A 20,011-nucleotide genomic window follows, 5' to 3' on the forward strand; every position below is an offset into this window, starting at 1 on the left:
ACTTTACTTATCTAAAACTTAGCTGAGTGTAAGGATAATCTTTTATTTCGTTTTTATAGTCATTTGGCAGCTGAAATTATGCTGAGCTAAAGCTAAGTCAAGTTCGCCTTTTATCACACTCAGCTAAGTTTTACGTAAGTAAAGTCTGAGCAAAGTCTTAGTACGCTTTATGTATCTTAGCCACCACTAGACATGAACTAGATTATAACTGAAAATATTATGGCTAGGTTGAACCTTTTCTATATTATCCTAGACCATGGTGATCTCAACTCGAATTCAATTATTTACTTTAATGACAATATGGAAAATAATACTCTGAAAATTTTATAAACAGAATTGGCTCAAGTACATCTAGGTAATTCTTCAACTTGACAGCTGATATACGCCGCCTATTGTCGATAGATAAACAATGAAAAGACTACGAGGATTACATAGCAAAGATCTTGGATCATTTATACGCCTAGATAAGTATATCTGTCACAGTCGTGACAGTTGTGAAATCGTCGATAAAAGTTGAAGTTGACGGTTCACCTATTGAGAAATGCACGCAAACTAGCACAAATTGATATACAAATCGCTAGTGCAATACGTAGCTTGTCACGCACACTAAAGTAATAAGCCTGGCCTGTTTTCATTGGTTATCTAGCAGCAAGAGGCTCTACGTATAATAAGAGGATCTAGACGCATAAATTTTTTAAGGCAAAAAGATATCAAAAAAGCATGAAATACTTCTGAATACCCTGAAATGCCAAGACAAACGTAATGTCATTTGTCAACTAAATCTTGCCTTTGTCTTGTAGTCAACGGTAAAATTACTTATATAAATTTTTTAAATGGCATGGGAGCCATCTGACTTTACTTATAATGTAACAACATTATATTTTAGTCTGAAGATAAGATATTACTTTTAATAATAATAATAAAGCCTTTTTATTTCACATCCTTAATATATGTACATTTCAGATAGTGTTATTGAGTGTTAGTTTATATCTTAATTAATATCTATATGTTAGTATGTGTTATTTTTGAATGAACCCTTCCTAGGGTGAAGGCTTTCTTCAACTTTTTCCACGCGTCTTCTGTCTTTACCCATTATTTGGTAGTCTTTCCGGGCCATTCCTATTATTTCATGAGCCCACCGTCTTTCCGGTCTGCCTACTCCTCGTTTTCCTATAGATCCCTTCCACCGCGTTGCCTTATTACAATGACATTACTTTTATAGAGTACAAAATATTTGAGAGTCCTTGGTTATTCATGTACAGGTCACATGAATACTAATGAAATATTAACATAAAAGCAATAATTGGGGCACAATTATTTTACTGAACAATTTTAAGAACTACAATAATATTTTATAACATAATAACAAAAGACTTCACACATATTTCTAGACCCAAATTAGACATACGCTGTACAATGGGTGTGTGATAACGATTAAGGTACTTAATTTTTTTTTTATTAGGAAAATAAGGGTCCAGACGAGCAGAACGTTCAGCTGATGGTAATTGATACACCCTACCCATTACAATGCAGTGCCGCTCAGGATTCTTGAAATACCCAAAAATTCTGAGTGACACTACAACGCTCGTCACCTTCAGACATAAGATGTCAAGTCTTATTTGCCCAGAAATTTCACTAGCTCCGGCGCCCTTCGGACCGAAACTAAGTAATGCTTATACATTACTGCTTCACGGCAGAAATAGGCGCCCTTGTGGTACCCATAATCTAGCCGGCATCCTGTGCAAAGGAGCCTCCCACCGGTAAAAAGGTAACACAATATACACATTAATTAAAAAATCATCCATGACCTGAAAACAAAAATGCATATTCATTATACTAATGTTTGCACCCGGTTTTGAGCTCGGGTCGGGTCATATGATAAGGTTACAATTTTGTGTGTGGCTAGCGTTTAACTTATCTTTATAATAAAATTAAATCACCGTAAGTTTAACTAGCTGTTTAATAATTTAGATTTCTTTTCGTATGGAGTAATAATATTTATGGTTATGGTTTGTAAAGCGGCTTTGGTACAGTTCAGTGAAGTCCTGTTTCATTGGGAACAACGTGATCTTTTGTGCTAAGATTGATTCTTTTCATGAATCTTACTGTATCTTTTGCAGTGAGCTGACGTTTTTCAAGTGGTGAAGAATTGGACTTCCCAAAGAGATGCTACGTTTACGCATTAAAGATGTTTCTATTAAGAGTTATTTAAAAGTCTATTTGTCCAATTGATATGTCAGTTGGTAGATCTTATGGCACATATTTATACGTCCAGATAGAGTATCTTGCTATTCGAAAACCAATAACGTTATATATGTACATTTTTTTTAAATAATAATATTGACACACTTTTTACAGAAATAATCTTGCCCCAAATTAGGCATAATATATAGCCTGTGTTGTGGTTTGCAAGATAACGATATATTTAATACAATATACTTACTTAAACATACATAAATTCATATAAAGATCCATGACTCGGAAACAAACATCCATACATATCCAAACCAGGATTCGACCCGGGACCTCTAGCTTGGTAGGTAGGATCGCTAACCACTCGGCTATACAGGTCGTCAAACATACAACGTCATTGTACACAACCGATAAAAGCAGGCCAGGAATATTACTTTAGTGTGCGTGACAAGCTACGTCTTACACTCGCGATTTGTATGACACTTTGTGTTAGTGTGCTCAACTAATTTTTTTTCGTTTTCACAGCAGTCATAGTCAATCTAGAGTCTAGACGTAAGACGAAGTGATCTTGAAACTGGCGAGCCAAAACTCCAATACGTGTGATCAAAAAGATGCTACATACTACAAAGTTTTGCATTTTATTATGAATTTGCTTTAACTTTTAATTTTGCAATATCCAATTTTCAGCATTATTTATGTAACCTAGAGGGTAAGTGTGGCTTGGATCTGTAACAGTGTTATCATCCGACTATTTGCCTTGTGGTTTATTTTGTAAGATAATTCCGACGCACCAATGAAACGATAAAAGACCGCAAATGCGGTGTGCTCGTATCAGCATCACTTTAAGAATATCCACCATCCAGGATGTAAAAATATTAACAATTTGTTATGTTTTAAAGTGATAACCCTCACTTCTGGGATTAATTACACAAATAAAATTTAAAAACAAAATTTTTATGAACGTTGCGGGACTCGAACCCACGATCTCTCGCGTTCTGTGCGAGTGTTCTCCTAACTGAGCTAAACGTTCGAGTGACGTATCTTTATAAAGTCTTGTATGTTTGTTTAACTCTCAGGTTGTGACTTCGTCTACAGGATTTACTTTACAGTTGTAACCTGCTCAACCCCAATATTTGCATATTAAGAAATTGACTTGAGATGTCGCTCTTGCTAACTTCGTCACGAAATTAGGATTGAGTACGCATTTATAAATTTGAAACAAAATAACTGACATATTTGAGTAAATTATACAGTATATAGTAGTCATTAAAATGGTCTCCCTTGACCGTAAGAAATCTCAAGAAAGAATTTCCAAAGATTTTCCTCCTTGTTGACAAGAACTCAAACAAAAGAAAGCATTGAGAAGTGCTTTTCAGAGGTTTAAGCTTTTCAACACTTTTATTTTTATCAGAACTTAAAAGTTAAAAGCTTCCTCAGAGCTTTTGATAGATTAAAGCATTCTGAAGCTTTTGTAAGATTACCCAGTTTATATTTTTCAATATTAAATGTAATATTTACCAGAATGTATTGTAATTTATAAGTTAATTTGTTATTGGATAGTCAAATTTATAAAAATAAGAGAAATCATACTATGAAGAATAATTACTTACATTTTTGTAATTGTTTAAATTTTTTCGTTACTGTATTATGTAGGTTGAACGACTAACACTTTCAGGAAACGGGGTGGTTGAACTTTAAGGCTGCATGAAAAAAGGTTGTTAAAGTGAAACTTTTATTACATCGTCTCAAAATTTTTCGTCTGTGTGTTGCATGTCGCGTGACGGTCGGGCGGCGCCTATTGTTCGCAGCAGCTAACCGTGTAGTGTATAAACTATTACTCATTTGTGCCAGTGCTCCACGCTATTTTTAGTTAAATGTCTATAATGTGAAAAAAAAGTTTCACTTTTACCGTGGTTTTCTAAAACTACACAATCCTTTTTTTTTATTAAGAGACAAGTAAATATGTTATCAAAAGTCAAAATCATAGTTCTTTATATGCCAGAAACATTCACAAGTAAAGTTGTTACAAATTTAAGAGTAGGCACATGTTTCGTCTTGACAGACATGCAAATATTTCAGTGGTTTCGTTTTATAATATTATTATCCATACACAATCAATCACTACTGCTACATTTGATTTGAACAACGCAAAGCCATACCCAAAAAACCCTACTATATACAATTACAATAATTATTGGTTACATGTGATATTGGTTATTAATTTAAGGGTTTTTTTTTTTTTTTTTTTTGAGAGGAGGAAATACTGTTACGTATTTACGCCCCGGAACGGGGCGTAATATTAATTTAAGGGTTTTACGCGAGATATCGCCAAGAAGGGTAGAACAACGGGGATGATACTAAAGGCAACGGCTATATAAACTTATATATCGCCACAAAGAAACATGTTGTACTATTTATATTTAGTATTGTCTAACCCAGTGGTCGGCAAACTTATTAGCCAAAGAGCTAATGCATTTTGAACACGAGCGGCACAGACTTGCGGAGAGAGAGAACTTTTAAAATCATAAAAAATCATCACTCTAAAATCTTTTCGACTTAATTCCATTTTCGTTGCGTACGTACAACTTTGATGTGTGATAAAAAACGATTGACAAATGAAGGGATCAGGGGAAAAACAACTTATATCACATTTTTTATTTTTTTCAATTGACAATGCAGTCTGAATGGTAATATCTGTCGCTAAGGTCTGTCAAAAACAACAGGGTATACATCCATAGTCTGTGCGCTTTCAAACTTTTAAAATATCGGTACAGAGAAAAAACACCCAATGTCAGAACCGTGCAGGAAAAAAACAACCGTTGTCCATGGTAGACTATGACAGTTACATAAAACTTAACTCTTAGCTGATGTGAAGTCAAAATGAAAAAAAATATAATTATATTAACAATAAATATCCTTTCAATAAAAAAAGCTTTTCTTATTTGTTTGGATATAAATGACACTATTTTACTTAGGTCTTGTCTTTTAATTAGTAATATCATGGTGACGGGTGAAGACCAAATTATTAAACTAAGAAACCAATGACTAAACTTAGGTAAAAATATTTTTATTTTAACTAAAATAATTTATTTATATATTTTATCATTATTATATTTTTGCAATTATTATATCAACATATTGTACAAGGCCAACTACACACACTCATTTATATCAAAAATTATAATATTAATTATCTACCAAACACATAACATAACGGGTCATTACTTAAAACATGAAAATAGAATTTTAGCGATTTATAAAATATATTGTAATGGATAATACAAACACCGTTTTGCATGAATTAGACAATCTCACTAATATAATTACACATCAAGGTTCAATTGATACATTTCATAAAAACGCTTTAAAAAAAGTCCCTGCATTTACATTAGTTAATCAAAATATTCGCAGTATACATAAAAACTCTAACTTAGATGACTTAGACATTAATATTAGTTTGCTAAACATAAACATTGATGTGATCATTCTAACTGAATGTCGAATAAACCTTGATAAACCCCTCCCTCAAAAAAGTAATTATGTGACTTACAGTACCACAAATAAAATTAATCAAAATGATGGAGTTGTCGTATTTATAAATGAAACTTTAAAACACACAGTCAAAGAAATAAAAATAGAAGGTGCTTCATGTCTTGAAGTAGGTTTTACAGATGGTTTTACTCGGCTTAAGCTAATATGTATATATCGTCCTCCTTCGGGAAATGCAGAAATGTTTGTGAACTCCCTTGAAAAATATTTAGAACAACCTTATCTTAATAATAACACATTAATAACCGGAGATATTAATATAAACATAATAGATGGAAATAATGATAAACACTCGGACTCTTATCTTGAAATGCTAGCTGCACATAACTTACTACCAGGTCATAAATTTGACACACGTATAAATAGTTGTATAGATCATGTAATTACAAACATAGATAATACCAAATTCACAACTTATCTTGGGGTATTAGATACTACTGTAACCGACCACAAAATGACGGCAATATATTTGTACCACACAACTATATCCAGTCAACCTCCAAAAACAAAAGAGGTTACAAATTACAAGGGTGCATTAGATACATTACAAGCCAATTATGATCCTAACTTATTAAAGGAAGAAGATCCCAACACACTTACCAAGATAATAATAACCTTAATAGTAGATTCACTTAATATAAATACTAAAACTGTAAAAATACCCTCCAATAAAAGAATAATTAAACCTTGGCTAACTCCTGGTCTTCTTAAATGTATAAAAAATAGAAATCTTCTGCAATACAAACTTAAAAATGATGACACTAATGAAATATTAAGAATAACATATAAGAGGTACCGAAATTATTGTAATAACTTAATTAAAAAACTGAAAAATACTCATGAAAGACAACTACTTGAAAAATCAAAGACAAATAACAAATCATTATGGAAATGTTTAAAAAGTATTACAAATTTAAATAATACAAAAAGTAAGAATATAGAACTTATTAATATAAAACCGACAGCCATCGAATCAGCAAATTACGTGAATAACCACTTCAGAAATGTGGGTAAATTACTTGCTGAAGATATATCTGTAAGTAATAATCATTCAACTTCCGCATATTTTAAACAACTTCCATCACAGATTAATAGCATTGGCATAATAGAACCTGATCCACTTGAGATAGAAAGTATTATTGATAACCCTAAATCTGAATCAGCCACTGGATACGACAATATCCCTACAAAATTTTTGAAATCAGCTAAATCCGTTTTGATCCCAATTATTACACACCTAAGCAAGATCTCTTTACAACAAGGAGTATTTCCATATGAATTGAAAAAATCAATAATACATCCAGTGCACAAAAGTGGGCCTAAAGACAATGTAAACAATTACCGCCCAATTTCTGTTCTTTCAACTATATCTAAAATACTAGAGAAAATTATTAACAAACGTTTACTAAAATATTTAGAGACGTATAACATACTCTCACCATCTCAGTATGGCTTCCGTAAAGGTGTAAGCACTGAAGACGCTATACAAGACTTAACTCAGAATATTACAAATCAACTTGATAATAGAAACAGAGCTCTTTGTATTTTCCTCGATTTAAAAAAGGCATTTGACACCATCTCTGTCCCCATCCTCTTGAAAAAACTTGAAAATATAGGTATAAGGGGAACTTTTTTAAGTTTAATAACGGATTATCTACAAAATCGCACACAGAGAACGAAAATTAGTGATGATATAATTAGCTCTGATGCACCTATACTACAATTCGGAATACCGCAGGGAAGTGTATTAGGGCCAACTTTATTTTTAATATACATAAATGATTTATCTAGCTTTAAATTAAAAAATGGAAGGGTATTTTCCTACGCTGACGACACCGCGTTACTCTTTCATGGAAGCAGTTGGGCAGAAGTATTTTCCACAGCCGAGTTGGGATTAAACTCAGTGCTTAAATGGTTACAATTAAATCTCTTATCTCTTAATTTAACTAAAACAAATTATATTACTTTTGCCATTCGTAATTCTACACAGCCTAATAAGAGCATGAGATTAACTGTTCACTGTTGCAACTTAATAAGTCCTATTAATTGTAAATGTTCTCAAATAGAAAGAGTAAATACCACAAAGTACTTGGGTGTGATTATTGATCAAAATTTGTCATGGTATCCCCAGTTAGAACTTGTTGCTAACAGAGCTCGGAAAATGATATGGATATTTAAACGCCTGCGAAATGTATGTAATAGAGCGCTGCTAACTTATATTTATAAAACTCTAGTGGAATCCGTTCTCCTATACTGTATAAGTGTATGGGGTGGTACCTTTAAAACAAAATTTCTACATATTGAACGTGCACAACGAATAATAATAAAAATCATATATTCCAAAAGTAAATTCTATAATACTAGCAAACTTTACCATGAAACATCACTACTTACAGTCCGCCAGTTATATATTCTGCAATGTATATTAAAAATTCAGAAACATAGAATCATTGACTCTTCCCTTACTTTGAAAAGAAACCCGTATACTGTCCTAAAACACAAAATCGTAAGAACAGAATTTGCCTCAAAACAATTTGTCGCACAATCCACCAATATGTATAATAAAATTAACAGATCCCTTAATATTTATTCACTTACATTTAGGGAATGTAAAATTAATGTTATTAAATGGCTAAAAACACTCAACTATGAAGATACGGAAAAAATACTTAAAAATTAATTAGTATAAAAAAAATGTATTATTATAAAACATAAAAATTAAAAGATTTACAGCCCGTTCACAAAATTTGCTCCTATGTATGAATTTATTTATCTACTTAAAGTACAGTATATATATATTTTTATATAGGTTTAATATATATATATATATATATATATATATATATATATATATATATATATTGTTAAGATGTTATATTTATGTAAGTTCCTATGTTTACGTGCATATATATATATATATGTGTGTGTGTGTGTATCATAATATGTTTCAAAATCAGTAATAATAAGTAACTACAATGTTTGATATATTGTACATTTTTATTATAATCTTTATTTATATCAAAAAAAAAATGTTTGTACATGATCCTAACTCCCATGTTTATGTAGTCGTCCGGCTGCGTACCTGCGGCTAGCATGATGCTAATATAACCTGATCCACATTGAAATTAATGACTTATTTCGCGTGCGATCGCCCGGGCCGCCGGGCCGACTAGATAACTGGTTTTGTTTGTTTATAATCCAATTCACTTGAGTCAACAACTTCCTTACTTTTAGTTTTTAATATTGTTTTGTATAACTTGCAATGAGCGATTCTCTCCTAACACAGATTATCTAAATCTACCAGGAGAGTTTCATATGTGATTGTAAATGACTGTGTACAAATAAAGAAATTTTGAATTTTTGAATTTTGAATCTCAGTTTGTTAATTATGTGACAAAAGTTATTTTTCCCCTGACCCCTTCAAATGATTTCTTTAATTACTAAGAAGGTTGTAACGTTTAAAAAAATATAATATTCAAAACTCAAATAATTCCGATTAGCTAGAAGTGCAAAACTTTTAATGTGCCCCATGTCCTAGTGCCAGATCCGTACTCCTTGAGGTGGCTCCTTAAGCCAAAGAGCCACCTGCGGCTCTGGAGCCGCACTTTGCCGACCACTGGTCTAACAACAGCAAACGTGGGGACGGTGCTGTAAGTACGGTAAAAATAACACAGGCTGCTAACAAAAAACGTCCTAGTTTCTTACTATCGGTATTTTTATCACAATAATTAAACTGTGAATATTTATTCAAACAATTAACGTATAGGGTCATATTATAGTTTTTGTATTTACTTGTAATGAAGAGTGGTATTCGACTTAGTCGAGTAGTAGGCATAACAAGTCAATAATTGTTCCTGGTTCATTAATATTATATATCTTAATTATTGGGTAATAATTACGTATTACAGAGCAACGGTCAGATCATCATCATCATCATCAGCCTGAAGACGTACACTGCTGGACAAAGGCCTCCCCTAAAGATTTCCACGACGAACGGTCCTGCGCTGCCCTCATCCAACGTATTCCGGCGATCTTGACCAGATCGTCGTTTCATCTTGTGGGGGCTACCAACACTGCGTCTTCCGGTACGTGGTCTCCATTCGAGGACTTTACTGCCCCAACTATGTGCCCTGCCCACCGCCACGTCAGTTTTGCAATCATTTGTACCATGTCGGTAACTTTGGTTCTCCCACGAATCTCCTCATTTCTGATTCGATCTCGCAGGGAAACTCCGAGCATAACCCTCTCCATTACCCTCTGAGCGACCATGAGCTTTCTCATAAGGAAATTAAATAGATCGCAGGTTATTAAATGCTCTCGTCAGCTGCATAAAAACCACAATATTAAAATAACTAAACTTTTTAACAGCGTATGTTGCTAGACTGAGAACCAACCAACCATCCAATGTTTGGGATTAATCTTAATGAATAATAATACCAAATAATCTCTTTAAAAAACAAAACATCAATTTATGTTAGGAATAAAATGTAACGGACTTAGTTAATAATTTTAAAAATTTATATTCATGTTGTAGGTATTTTGTTTTTATTTATTATTAATGGCAGACCTAGTAGAACATTCGTCGACAAAATTAGACAGAGCAGTGTCGATAATTTTTAAAACCAAAAAAAAATAATAGGAGGATTAAACCCATTCGAAATGGAAGAGAATATAACAAAAATGAAAGGAAAATAAATTACGGGCGATCTGAGGTCGAGAAGTGGAAGGGGGTGATTAAGGGTAAAAAAACGGTTTATGTCGATTTACGGCAAAACTGCAATTCTTATGGCAATAAGTCAAATGGCAAAGTTGTAGGTAATAAAAAGATCTAAAAATTTTGTAAAAGATTTACAATTTTTTGACATACTTAACCTCAAAATATATGTGAAAAATTCAAATACCAAGTATTGGTTTTTTATTTTTCACAAAATTTGGTGAAAAGTTACCTTGTAATGTCCCAAATACACTGTTATTTATTTGATTTGAAATATTTATTTTATCGCCTTATTTTGACTCAAATATCGAAAAGAACTCTTATTTTCAATCGAAAATTCACCCGTCAAAATATCAGCTTTTTTCTAAACATCTGTTTTCTGTTCGTCAAATTCTCTACTTTCCGATAGTGTAAAAAATATATAAATTACACTAGTAAATGTTCGGAAAATATAAGCCCATCAAAAGGCGTTTCATAGAAAATTCATACGTATGTTATTTCGTAGCAGCAATAATGTGGATTATAATTAATCAAATCTATTTATAAATGTAAAAAGGATAGTAATTTAGTGTTATGTCCTTTTTTTCATTATTATTGATTATGTGCCCATTCTGAAGAGTATAGTCACTCTTGTCACAATCAGACTCAATGTAAGGAGCTCAATTATTACGAAGAAATCTCAGAACGTTGGTTTCATTCAATAATAAGATTGAAGAGTGGCAGAGAGAGTGAGAAATTATTAAAACTGGAACCTGCATTGCAATGGCAGGGCGTAACTTACAAGCAGGCAAATGTCTTGCTCGTCTCGTAAAAGATCATCTGAAAGGTAACTTTTTTGTACTATTTGGCAATGAAAAACCTCATATAACGTTTTATTAAAAAAAAAACGAACTATGGTCAAAACATAATTCAAATTATGTTCGATCTCTAGAATTAATTAATTAAGAACAGAAACTAATTAAACTGTAAGCAAAATATAAACAGAGACATCTCTGTTTTGAGTGATATTCCGCATCTTAACCCAATTGAGAGTTGAACTAAATTTAAATGTTACCCTGCGGGACCCACGCGGGATACTTGTGACTCAAGAATTAGATCTCAGACATAGTTTAACTCATATCCTATTAGCTTTGGAGACATAAATTGGATCTGCTTTGCTTATATATGCGAAGTTACTTCTAATATATTGTATTAGTAGCTGTTTCAAATGTCATCTTGGTTCTTAGATAACTTATACATATAGATAGAGTCTTTTTCCGTTAGACAACCGATAAAAAACAGGCGAGGCTTAAAAGTTTAGAGTGCGTGGATTGCAAATAGTGGTAAACTCTAACCACAATTTTTTTTCGACTTTATCACAGCTGTCATAGTCAGTCAAAAGGTTAATAATTTATAATGCTGACATTAAGTTAGTGTTAAGGCCTTCCTTAAAGGCCGGCAACGCTCCTGTGATTCCTCTGGTGTTGCAAGAGATTGTGGGCGGCGGTGATCACTTAACAACAGGTGACCCGTACGCTCGTATGTCCTCCTACTCCATAAAAAAAAAAAAAATGTACAATTTTTTGCAATACCAGTGGAATCACAGCAACGTCTTTTAGAAAAGTTTACGTGCTTACCAATGTCTTCAAATATAAAGATAAATATTGTAATGTTCATCGTTTGCTCACGATTGAAACAACTAATGTTTACTATGTAGTACTACACCCGGACACGTCCGCACGCAACCAACAGCCGATTAGAACAGGCCTTCCGCTGTACTGTGCATTCGTTATATAGCACTCAACGTCACACGGTTAACGTCACTGTCGATGTCGTGACAGTGACAATAATAGTTAACACATACTCTGTTAAGACTAGATGTCAGTACACTACAAATATAAAACAAATGTATTTGAGTTAATAATTTAACAATACGCTACTTTTTAATAAAGTACACCTTAAAATCAGTTCACTAATGGCAGAGATATCGTAATTTGTCTTGCTACGGTTCATTATATGTATTATGTTCAAACCACGATAACATTAATTTTTCTGAAACTCATGACGCTATATAAAATTTTATGATTTTGCTCAACAACAATCAACAATTTTCAACGCAAAACTGGGCATGAAAACGTAGCGGCGATGAGTCAAGAGTGGGGCAATTTGGTTATGGAAATCGGAACGCCTGAGGCCAGATGCTGGCTGACTTCATGGAGAAGGAGGATCTATCGTAATCATTTGACTATGGAAGACTAAAGCCATATGATAGATGGCCTCAATACAGCTTCCCAAAGGAGTAGGTCTCAAAATAAACATGGACAAGGCGAAGATCACTCCCGTTTAAAGTATATCTACCTTGGACAAATAATTCAGTTGTGCAGGTCCAATTTCGAGGTCACTCGGCGAATCCAACTTGGATGGGCAGTGTTCGGAAAGCTCTGTAAAATCTTCTCGTCTCAAATACCACAGTGTCTGAAGACGAAGGTTTTAACTAGTGCGTGTTGCGAGTGATGACATACGGAACGTGGTTGCTAACTATGGGCCTTATGAGGAAGCTCGGAGTTTCCCTACGATATCGAATCAGAAATGAGGAGATCCGTAGGAGAACCTAAGTTACCGTCATAGCCCAGATGATTGCGAAACTGAAGTGGCAGTGGGCAGGGCACATAGCTCGACTGGCCGTTGGCCGTTGGGGCAGTAAAGTCCTCGAATGGCGACCACGTACAGGAAGTACCCCACAAGATGGACTGACGATCTGGTTAATAGCTGGATGAGGGCAGCGCAAGACCGATCGTCATGGCGTTCTTTAGGGGAGGCGTTTGTTTCAGCGGAGTTCATTAAAAGTTCACAATCTGTTTCAAATTGTAACATTGCGTGTTTATTTAGCCCGATTTGTAAAATGCTGAACAAGTAATAAGTCTTTTTATACGACAACCTTGAATCAGATAATAACATAAAGTATATAAACAGATGACGAAACGTATACTAACAATACTAATTTACTGCTCATTTGTGTAGTATTGACAGACTGACAGGCTTGTTTAAACTATATTTTAACGAGTTGTTGTCTGCTTTTAGACGACAAGTCACGTTCCTATTTGATACTGTACATCTCTACGTCACCTGCAATTATTGATATTTGAGAATATTTAATTATGTGCAATAAAAACTTCATTTTTTCTATTTATATATTCTAATAAACGGAGAGCTGTTTTTTTTTCCTTCGGTTATACTGCGAAAACTACTGAGCAGATCGGTATAATATTTATACCATAAAATGCATAACAGAATTTTTTATTTATGTATTTCGGAAAAAGTTTTTTGTATATAATTTTTGGTGATTACTTATCCGCAACTAAATTTTTTATTTATTTAGAAATACCTAGTTATATACTGGCAAATAATTCAGTCAAGGTCATGCGACAATTCATACAATGAGCGGGAGCGGGGTACTTAATGTATATCGCAAAACAACATTTGCTGGGTCAGCACTCGTATAGAGCTATAAAGCGAATCTTCCATATTTAAATTTTCTGTTTGAAGAGTATTTTTCTATATTAATTTTTTTTAGTTGTATTAATAACAGCATTTTGTACTAACTTATAACCGAAAGAGAGATCTGTTCATATATCATATTAGATTCGATTTTTTTTTCATTTTCCTGGTTATTTTGGTTATGATATAGGTCCAAAGTAATCAAAATATTGTGAATATATAAAGTCCTTGGATAAATATGCTGATTTAAGGAACTCGGACGTCTTGAAGTGGGTATACATAGACACAATGTACATAAATAAAGATGATAATATTACAATAATTATGTAAATAAAAACTAAAACAAACCTTTCACTTGACATAGATAAACGAAGATTTGCCTCAAGTAGTTCATATATGTATTCAACATTAACTGTATTTTTTATTTCGAACAAAGTTATCGGTTTCTTTGGTACAAAAATAAACAAAGTCAAAAGTAAAAACTGTTTAAGGTAATAAAACCCTTACGAATTTCGAGTACAGTATAGAAGTAAGAAATACATTTCATAATTTCAGTTGAATAATAAATATTGAAACATATAAGCAACTCAATAAAATATAATTTAACTGCTTAAATACATATGTTAATTAGGTTATGGTTAACAGAAACCACTGCTGTTTTAAGTTTATTAACTTCTACTAAATTTTTAGTTTTATTAAATTTTTTTAAGCAGCTCTTTCGGTCAACTGATCAGCCTAGCTATTCAACGTGGAAATGCCGCCAGTATTCTTGATATGCTTCCCCATAATGATTGTTTTATTTTAATGTAATGATATTGTTATTATAGATAAGATTATAAGATTTGTTTTGTTTGAATAAATATTTCTACTAATTAGGTTAGTTTGATGAAGGCACATCTTGATACAGTGTGAAAATACTTTCCAAATATATATTATTGTAGAAAAGACTTAAATATGTCTATAAATAGTCATAACAAGCCTAAAAAATACAAATATGTCATACCATAAATATATAGAAAAAAGATATCAAATTTCCGATCGCAGAAATTGGCTATTAAACTAAATATTAAAGTAAGAAAAAACATCTTTTATGATAATATTAGTAGATATATAGATTATGGTTAAAAAGAAATCAAAAATATTTGATTTCTTTTTAACTATAATTCATATAAAATAATAAATAACAGTCAAAAATACACCATCTTAGTGAAGTACGACAGATCACGTGATGCTTCGCACGCATCCCACGACAAGTGAAGCAATTTGTGACAAAATGATACCCCAGAGACGGTAGAAGCCGGCAGTACAAATAGAGGGATGATGAGTTCAAACTTATAATTTGCTTTGCAATGGACATGGACTTTGTTAGAGAAATGAAAAAACTGTTTATCAGTTCTGTGGGCTATGTTAGCTTAAGATTATTTCTATAAACGATTAATAATACAAATAAATTTTTGATGTGTTTCTTTTATTGCAATACCGCATGCCAGCGGCAGACTGTCTAGGGTTGGCTTACTATTACTTACCTCACTATCTTATGTCTAGCATGCATGTTCTGTTTTATTACTCTACTAGCTGACCCGACAGACGTTGTTCTGTCCATAATAAATAAAATACTGTTTTTTTTTTTATGAATTTGTCAATAATATTTCATAACACCAAGAATCATTTTGTAAAATTCGCTCCCTGTCAATGACGTTCATAAAGCTAAGGATCGCAGCAGATGGAGGGGAATCGTACGGGAGAAACTGATGCAGCGGGTGAGTCACGACCCTCAGTAATGAGAAAAACGACGCGAGGATTAGGAATGACGTTCTATTTATGTATAGAACGTCATTGCTCCCTGTTGTTAACTATAATGAAATTGTTTCACAGCAGAACTGTCAAACCGTGCGTCAATAAATTCTCTCATAGAAAATATGTCCATACAAAACAAATATTGAAAATAAAATAATTATGGGTCCCAAATCGAAATAAAAACTATCCTATCTCTTATTATAACTTGAGAGATCAAGTTGGACTAAACTGTACTCCATGAAGTAATCCTCATTTAAATCCGTTCATTAGTTAAGGAGTCCATCGCGGACAAACAACGCGACACGTAATTTATATATATACTAAGTAACGTATATTATATACTAAGATGTAATAGAATATATACTTTAACATATTGTGTGTGCAGTTTTGACCATCATTAATTAAATCATGTCTTATATCCTCTTATGACAGGGTCATTGATTTAGAGTTTAGACTACTACTGGAATAGCAGTAGTCTAAACCAATACAGTTGTATTATTTTGTCAAAACGAGGTCAGAGACGTTCAGCTGATGGTAATTGATACGCCGTACCCGTAACAATGCAGTGCCGCTCAGGATTCTTGAAAAACCCAAAAATTCTGAGCGGCACTACAATTGCGCTCGTCGCCTTAAGACATAAGATGTTAAGTCCCATTTGCCCAGTATATATATTTGACGAGCTACGGCGCCCTTCAGACCGAAACACGGTAATGTTTACACATTACTTCTTCACGGCAGAAATAGGCACCGTTGTGGTACCCATAACCTAGCCGGCTTCCTGTGCAAAGGAGCCTCCCACTGGTATAGATATCCTAAAAGAGAGAGATCATGATTCAATGCTGATTGTTTTATTGATTTACTGACTCAAGTCTTTGCTTTGTTTGAGTTTTTTACACGTACGATAGTTTAATTACCAGATCAAAAGAAAGACTTCGAGTACCAATGTGTTTTCAGCTTTGAATTCATATGTAGGTTTATTTAATTACCGCTTCATGAGGTCAGCCACGCTCTTGAGATTCCACTGGTGTTTCAAGGGAATGTGGGCGGCGGTGATTACTTACCATCAGGTGACCCGTACGCTCGTATGTCCTGCTCTTCGATAAAAAAAAGTATCATTTAATAAAATATCGATGATTTACTGTGTTTTATCTATCTATTTATACATATATATATAAAATACATTATATATATATCTTAATATATATAAATTACGTGAAACTTTGTTTGTCCGCGATGGAATTTAAATGGGGATTACTTTATGGAGTGCAGTTTAGTCCACCTTGAGAAATAGGATAGTTTTTATTTCGATTTGGGACCCATAATTATTTTTATTTTCAATATTTTGTTTTGTATCGATATATTTTCTATGAGAGAATTTAGTGACGCACGGTTTGACAGTTCCAATGTATAAAAATTTCATTATAACAACAGGGAGCATTTTTTACGAAATATTTCTTGATGTTTTGAAATATTATTGGCAAATTCCAATTTTTTTTTTTTATTATCAACAGAACAACGTCTGGTGGGTCAGCTAGTATTATATTTATTATATATGTATATATATAATGAAAATAGTCTTTTTTTGAGGCTCTTTCACGCCTAAACCACTGATCGTATTTATCCAAGATGGTTTATGGCTGCTTTTTTTTTATTGTTTAAATTAAATTCCTTTTAAAATTCGCCCAAGAGAAGCGGGCGGTAACGGCTATTTTAATATATTGATATTAAATTTGGATAGAAGATGGGTCACCGATACATATTTTTATATATTTAATTATGTATAAAGTATACAAAAATTAAAGATGTCAGTTTAATATCTACTTGATTTTAATGTTAGTTAAATAATACCACTTTTATATTGAGAAAGAGTATTGGGGATCGAGCATCATCATATAACCTTATTTGCCTTGATTTTCAGAAAAAAAGAATTCATCAAAAAGTCACGAAAAAGTGGTATAACAAAATAAATATTCAATGCTGTTCAAGTGCCTACATTTGTCATCCGCAGGCAATCCGGGAAATGAAACCCTCAAATAAATCTCCAACGAATCTAGTACAATAACACAGCGACTCACCTCGACCAATAACAATCCACAGAAACATCACATCACATTAGAGTCACACTATTGGCCCTCACCAACACGGGAGCACTCGCCGAACAGCTCTACCTAACTGCCCTAGACACAACTCGCTGGTCATAGACTATGTGGCTGAAACTGAAAAAACAGATGCGGATAAATTTACTGCCTATGAATCGGGTTCTTTTCGATGCCTTGATTAACAATAAACTGTGTTAATACGCTTTGGAAGCAGATATATTATTGACATAATTTGTTATCCATCTTCTTAAGTTATTTCATATCATCAAATAAATCATGCTTTACAGCTGGTCGTTGTGGACGACTCTATCGTATGGGAAACAAATAGATTGTGATTTTCAATCAATTCTACAATAATTCAACCATAAATACACGTGCTTCTTTAACAAAAAGTGTATTATATTATTATTTTTATAGTTAAATATATAAGATTCTTTCGAATTTTAAAGTGATGTCAGAATAATTTAAATAACAACATAAGGAATACTAATACATACCTTGGTTACGAATTACAGCTTCAGCTAAAAAGTTATCAAGAGCCGTATCTGTCTTACTAAATTAATCTATTACAGGCTCCATTGCTATCTTGTTTCGGTTCTACATTTCCATAGTCTGTCTCTTTCCTACGTGACGTGAACACGTTAAAGTGAAAAGCCTCATTTAAGGTTGTATTTGTTTTATGAAGGTGAGATCTAGGCTTGGAATTCTTTAATCTTTGTTTGGTCTTTGCGATGTTAAGGTAGCTTGGAAATCCCAATCAAATTCTTTGAACCTAGAGATTTATTGAGAATTACAAAAAATATATAAAGTTCTATAAAGTACATTTGTGTTAGGTCTCATTATAACATTGTATTAGATTAAAAGATAACCTTAGGAAATATTCACATGTTTTAAAAAAAGTATTTGGGAATCATAAATCGAACTAACTAGGGGGCTTACTTAATGATAGGTACTTTACACTACGCTTCCATGTGCGGTGTTTCTAGCACAATACGGGTAACATTAAAAGAAAGCGCTATCACTTTTCCAAAATGCCGGCACTGCTCCTGTGATTCCTCTGGTGGTATAAGAGAATGTGGTCTGCTAGCTATGTTCGCATATTAGGGTTAAGTGATTAGTTTGATTTTTTTTTTTGACAGCAGTTTAGTTAAAAAAGACTTACCAATTAAATATTTTATTTTGTTTTATATAGTTGGCGGTTAAACACGGCCCACAATGGTATGTACTGAAATACGCCATATTTATACATTGTTCCACATCCGATATCCCCCAAAATTATATTTTATATATATGGTAATTAGTTATTAGCAATTTCGATCAGCCTAGCAATCCGACGCAGCAACGCTTTTTTTTTATGGAATAGGAGCACAAACGAGCGTACGGGTCACCTGCTGTTAAGTGATCACCGCCGCCCACATTCTCTTGCAACACCAGAGGAATCACAGGCTTTTTTTGAAGGTACCCATGTCGTATCGTCCCGGAAACACCGCACAAGGAAGATCATTGCACAGCGTTGTAGTACGTGGAAGAAAGCTCCTTGAAAACCGCACATCCAGATGGTGGGGATGATATCTTAGCTTGTGGCGAGTCGTGCGAAGGTGGAATTCGGCGGCAGGAATCAGGTTAAACAGCTCTTCGGAACACTCCCCGTGATAAATGCGGTAGAAGACACACAATGAAGCGACGTCTCTACGCAACGCCAAGTGATCTAGCCGTTCGCAGAGTACTGGGTCCCCGACAATTCGAGCTGCTCTGCGTTGCATGCGGTCAAATGGATCGAGCTGATACTGGGGTGCGCCAGACCAGAGATGACAGCAATACTCCATGTGTGGCCGGACCTGCGCTTTGTAGAGCGCTAGAATGTGGGCTGGTTTGAAGTATTGCAGTGATCTATTGATGACGCCCAGCTTCTTCGAAGCCAATTTGGCTTTGTCCTCCAGATGGCCACGAAATTGGCAATCGCTCGAGATTTCGAGACCCAGTATTCCGATACTAGGCGAGGCTTTAAGGGAAGTGTTGTCGAAGAGCGGTGATACGACAAATGGGGTTTTTTTAGTGGTAAACGCGCAAACTTGAGGTTCAATTTACCCCATTCCGCGAACTTCTCGAGAGAGTACTCGATACAAGACACAAGTTTCTCCCGGCACTGGTCGACGTTTTCCCGAGAGAGACCTGCATGGCC

The 20,011-nt window shown here is 33.7% G+C and overlaps 1 protein-coding gene across 2 annotated transcripts in view; it reads right to left on the reverse strand.

Annotated features, from left to right (window-relative positions):
- The window catches only part of LOC126966758 (neuroglobin-like), a 108,381-nt gene that overhangs the window by 72,198 nt on the left and 16,172 nt on the right, over nucleotides 1-20,011 (reverse strand). The window contains exon 1 of one of the 2 annotated variants that reach the window (XM_050811040.1): nucleotides 17,806-17,927. The exons of the other annotated variant lie outside the window; for it this stretch is intronic. The gene's annotated coding sequence lies outside the window, so the exon portion shown is untranslated. Of the gene's footprint in view, nucleotides 1-17,805; nucleotides 17,928-20,011 lie in introns of those variants that run through there. 2 annotated transcript variants of the gene reach the window in all.

Source organism: Leptidea sinapis, chromosome 11 (genome assembly GCF_905404315.1).
Source record: "Leptidea sinapis chromosome 11, ilLepSina1.1, whole genome shotgun sequence".
NCBI lineage: Eukaryota > Metazoa > Arthropoda > Insecta > Lepidoptera > Pieridae > Leptidea > Leptidea sinapis.